We start from the raw sequence: 6,139 nt of genomic DNA on the forward strand, positions 1-6,139 counted from the left end.
TATACCTTGATTTTCTAAAATCATTGGAATCTCTAATAATCCTGCGTTATCTGTGTTTCAAAAGAATTTAAAACTTTTAAATAATAAATCTTTACCATTTAAGAAAAATACGTTGAAAAGTAAATAAAAATATTTAATTTGTAAAATTTTTTTCCCTGGGTTAAAAATTTATTTTCAAATTTGTTTAAAAATAAAGATGTAAGTCATTCTAAAGTAAAATTTTAACAGGGACAAGTATTATTTTAAATTTCATGTTTTTGAGGAGAAATAGAAACTATATTGCCTTAAAATTTGAAGTTTATACTCTCTTCCAAGTGGGCATTCTTTCAAGTGGTCATTCTGTGTGGAGATGATCTAGCTTAACGATTTTTTTCTCAATTTAATATTCAGCGATCTTTCTTTATTTATTTATCTCAGTTTTTTTAATATTTTTTTTAAATTAATTATTTTATAAATATAAAAAACTATATTATTTAGTGTTTAGATATATTTATTATGAAAAAAAATTACAAATTTTAATATATATATATATATATAAATATATAAATATCACATATCAATTTTTTAATATAATAAGAATGCATTCGTTAAGATTATAAAATAAAAATATATAATTTTCTTTCATTTAAAGAAATAGCATCAAAAAAGGCATCTATAAATATTTCAAGATGTGTAATTACCACATCTAAAATTGCATCTCGACCCTTTATGAATGTTGCTCAATAAAAGGCAGCTAACACTTTCCGTGGAAGCCCATTAACTGAACTCTCAAAATCAATGAAGAATATTAGAAAATGGAAAATGTCACCCATTAACAGAACTCTCAAAATCAATGAAGAATATTAGAAAATGGAAAATGTCACCTTGGAAATTTCACAGTTTGTACGAGATAAACAAAGAAAAAATATAATTAGCATGGATTTTTCAGGGTTTGTGTTATGAAACCAGCTCAAGAAAAGATAGAAAAGATAGATCAACGCCTTAGAATTCAGCCTCTTCGAGGGGGCAACCTCCTTTACATTACTTAAATGAACAATTCTTGGATGATACAAATGAAAAGATCTCCTTTCTATATATAGGAGTCTAAGGGGTCATAACATAATCAGAGCCGACATAACAATAATAATGTAAGGGCACAATAATAACAATAGTGGGCTTCTATGTGGCACAATAATAACAATATGGGCACTACATGGGTACATCAATATAATAAGTGGGTTGTACTAATAACAATAAGGGGTTACACTAGTAGTATAGGGGCCTAACATGCCCCTCTCCTTCAAAAAGCGTTGTCCTCAACGCTTGAGTAGTTATTGATGCTTCTGTATAAAATTCTTGTCCTCCCATGTGGAATCTTTAGCGGGCAAGTTCTTCCACTTGATGAGATACTTTGAAATTGAATGATTTCGTAACTGTTGGGTTCTTGTTTTTGTGACTACTCTAGGTTCCAATATGATTTTTCCTTCCTCTTCAATTTCTGGCAATATTGTTTGAATTGGGATCTTTTGCAACTTTTGAATAAGTGGCCATACTTCTTCTTCCTTCTTCCATTCATCCCTTGCTTCGTTTATCCAATCTGGCTGGATAATAGAAATAGCACAAAACAATGCTTCCACATCCTCATCCTTTCTTGAGAGTGCATCTGCCACCACATTTTGATTCCCTTCAAAGTCATAACCCAACATCTTTGTGACCCACTTTTGTTGCTCTTCAGAGGATAATCTTTCTTCTAAAAAGTATTTAAGGCTATCATGATCCGTTTTTACCTTGAAGTGTCTTCCCATTAGGTAGGGTCGCCATTTCTTAAGTTCATGGAATATTGCCAACATTTCCTTCTCATAAATAGCTTTGCGTAAAAACTTTCCCTTGATTGGACGACTTTCAAAAGCAATGGGTCTTTCATCTTGCATTAGAACAACACCAATTCCATTTCCTGAAGCATCACATTCCACAATAAAGGTTTTTGTGAAGTCCGGTGTAGCTAGGACCGGTGCTTGGCACATTGTCTCTTTAAGATGTTCAAAAGCCTTTGTTGCTTCCGGAGTCCATGAAAATGCATATTTCTTCAATAATGTTGTTATAGGTGCTGCTATTCTCCCATAATTCTTAACAAACTTGCGATAATGCCCTGTCAACCCGAGAAATCCTCGTAGATGCTTTATGGATGTGGGGATTTTCCATTCCTTAATGGCTTTAATTTTTCTAGGGTCTACCTTAACTCCTTCATGAGATACAATATGACCCAGATATTCCACCTCCTGGACTCCAAAGAAACATTTGGATCTTTTTGCATATAATTGTTTCTCCTCCAATAGTTGTAGCACCCTGTCAACATGTTCAACATGATTCTTCCAAGACTTGCTGTAGATTAGTATATCATCAAAAAATACTAACACAGATTTTCTAAGGAATGGTTTGAAAATTTAATTCATCAAACCTTGAAATGTTGAAGGTGCATTGGTAAGGCCAAAAGGCATGACCAAAAATTCAAATGACCCTCATGAGTTCTAAATGTTGTTTTCGGAATGTCTTCAGTCTTCATTCTGATTTGATGATATCCTGAACTAAGATCCAACTTGGTGAAGTAAATTGATCCATGCAATTCATCCAGTAATTCATCAATGACAGGAATGGGGAACTTATCTTTAATAGTGAGCTTGTTGAGCTCCCTATAATCCAGACACATACGCCATGATCCATCCTTCTTGTGCACCAATACTACTGGAGTAGAGAAAGAACTTTGACTCGGTTGAATTATACCAGCCTCTAGCATTTCTGCAACCATACGTTCAATTTCACTCTTTTGGAGATAGGGATATTTGTATAGCCTGATGTTTGGAGGAACACTTCCTGGAATCAGGTGAATAGCATGATCATGATCATGCATAGGTGGGAGACCTTTGGAAGTCTCAAATACCTTGGAATGATTGTCCAGGAATTTTTGGAGATCTGGAGAAATAGATGATTCTAATGTGGAAACATCTAGCGAACAATATTGTGCAATTACACCTCTTTGTTCCTTTTTTAGAAGCTTTGTAATACCATTAGAGCTGATTATCTTTCCTGGTTTCCTTGCAATACCCCTTATTTCAACTTCCTTTCCTTCCATAGAAAATTTGATGAAAATTTCTTGAAAATTAAAAGCTATTGTACCCAAGGATTGTAGCCATTGTACTCCTAGTACAACATCAGCACCCCCCATTGGAATGGAAAGCATTGGGCTAGTCAATACATATTCTCCCATGGATAGCTTGATATTATGGCACTTTCCAGAGCAATTTATTGTTCTTCCATTTGCAATCATCACTTGACACTCTGGTGCTAGATATAGGAAGCAATTCAATTCTTTTGCTACCTTACAATGAATAAAATTGTGGGTGCTTCTTGAATCAATCAACAATATTACCTTTTTCTTCCTTATTTGTCCTTCTATCTTAATGGTTTGAGGAGTGGTAATTTCTGCCAATGCATTACAAGATATGGTCGGATTTATTTGTTCTTCATCTAAGCTTCTTTCCTGGAGTATATCCTCTTCTCTTGACTTTTCTTGCTCCTTTCCTTCTTCCTCTTCACAATCTATGTAGAATAATTTCTTCTCAGCACACTTATGACCTTTAGTGTATTTGATATCACAACCATAACAAAGCCCTTTTGCTCTTTTTTCTTCCAATTGTTGTGGTGTCAACCTTATAGGTTGTGGAAGATTAGGGGAAACAACACTTCTGTCTTTATAGTTGTGAGTGGTATGCTTCCTGGTTGCCATAATTTTGCTTTCCATTTTTCTTGCTAACTTGAATGCCTTCTCTAATGAATCAGGTTCCCAAAGGCGAACATCATGTTGGATATTATCCTTTAAAGACCCTATGAACACATCAATCCTATGCTCCTCTGGAATATCTTTTACCCTTATGTTCAATTTTTGGAACTCCTCAATGTGCTCCATTATTGAACCCTTTTGTTTGAGACTTATCAATTGGCTAAAAAAAGTGTTGCTTTTTGTTTCCTCATAATGTGCTATCAATTCTTCCGTAAAAATTGCCCAAGTGATAAATTGTTTACGAGAGCAAAGCCATTGATACCATACAAACTGATTTTGTTCCAAATATATAGTTGCCATATGTACCTTTTGTGTGTTTTGCACATTATTGAGATCGAAGAATTGCTCCATTTGTAATATCCATGTGGCGGGATCCTTGCCATCAAACTTCCTCATATCGATTTTTGGAATATGGTGAGTCTTCGATCCAACATTAGAGTCTATGGAATCATGATTAACATTTATTTTGTTCTCATCATGAGTTTCCTTTAGTACCCTTTCACCATTAGTGACCATTTCTTGTAGCAACTTATTCATATTTATTTTCAATTCTTCCATCTTATCATCCATGCCATCAATTTTAGCATCCATGCCATTCACCTTAGCTTCCATGCCATCCATCTTAGCTTCTACACCTTTCTTTAAACAATCCATCTTAGCTTCTACACCTTTCTTTAGACCATCCATCTTAGCTTCTACATCTTTCCTTAAACCGTCCATCATAGATTATGTTGCTTTTTGTGCAAGTGACACTTGTTGCACTTGTTCTTGTAATTTTGATATATCATATAGCATTTCTTATTCTTCTTCATGAGTCATGCTAGAGCTTTTAGGATCCTTACTAGGTGTTTGCATTTTCTTTCCTCGGGGCATCAGTTACCGATAATAATGCTCTACTAGCCCTTTGAATCCCTTCAAAATAAATTTTCAAACCTTAAGCAAAAATTTAAAAGAATCTACACACCTTTTTTTCATTTTGTAGGAGCTCGATATTGCCTCTGATGTTATTTTGTACTTTTAGATGATCCAGTTCTAAAATTTAACCTGTGGTGGCCCTCTGTGTCCTCTTTCCAATGCCACCAATCTAATACAATTTGGATTCTTCAAGGAAGAGTTATGTGAAATCTCCCACAGTGACCTGATTATAGAATAGTTCAGTAGAGCGAACTTGTACGACGTGCCATGAGTCACTATTTCGTCCTTTGGTTTTGAAAAATATATACAAGAAACACCTATCCGTCCTCTTTCTGCACCTTCTTACAAAATTTCAATCCAATGCTCAGGGAAAAAGTTATGATGATTTTCCCCAGGACACCTGTTTGGAATGTAATTCAGGAGTCTGCAAAAAGACCAACTTCCTCAGATCATATCTCCACAAATGTAGCGGAAAAAGCTCTGAAATTTGGACCCGAGATTCAACGCGATGTCTTCTCAAATGGGGTTTTTTTTTAATTTCTGAAACATCGCAAAAAAAAAAGTTATAGCGAAAATGCCATGATGACCTGTTTGGAGCAGTGAAACCGTAGAATCCAAAGCTCTGATACGAAATGTTATGAAACTAGCTCAAGAAAAGATAGAAAAGATAGATCAACGCCTTGGAATTCAACCTCTTTGAGGGGGAAACCTCCTTTACATTAAATAAATGAATAATTCTTGGATGATACAAATGAAAATACCTCCTTTATATATATAGGAGTCTAAGGGGTCATAACATAATGAAAGCCGACATAACAATAATAATGTAAGGGCACAATAATAACAATAGTGGGCTTCTATGTGGCACAATAATAACAATATGAGCACTACACGGGTACATCAATATAATAAGTGGGTTGTACTAATAACAATAAGGGGTTACACTAGTAGTATAGGGGCCTAACAGTTTGTCAAAGATAAACAAAACAACAATGCAAAATAGATATATTTGTATTGTGTTGAGTTTGACCATTAACAAAGAAATGATTAGATTCTTAAAATAGTCTCATGGCATATGATTGGTACAAAGATTTGTGTAGGTGTCAAGGAAAACATGCACAAAGGAAATGTAAGCTTTCTTATTCATATTTTTTTTATTATGTATTATTTCAAGTATTATTATTTTTTTTAACATATTTATCATAAAATATTATATTTTATTATGTATTATTTTAAGTATTGTTATTTTTTTAAATTATTTGTCATTAAAATGTTATATTTTATTTTGATAGGGTTTTGTTATGACGATTTTAATTATGTTGGAAAGAATTTATTATATAGAGACATATATCATTTAAGTGATTTTCATACTCATAAAGCAAAAGAAAAAAAAGGAAGAGAAATAGA

This window comes from Pinus tabuliformis, chromosome J (genome assembly GCF_031772625.1).
Source record: "Pinus tabuliformis cultivar Carrire ecotype Pingquan chromosome J, CPIR1, whole genome shotgun sequence".
In the NCBI taxonomy this organism is placed as follows: domain Eukaryota; kingdom Viridiplantae; phylum Streptophyta; class Pinopsida; order Pinales; family Pinaceae; genus Pinus; species Pinus tabuliformis.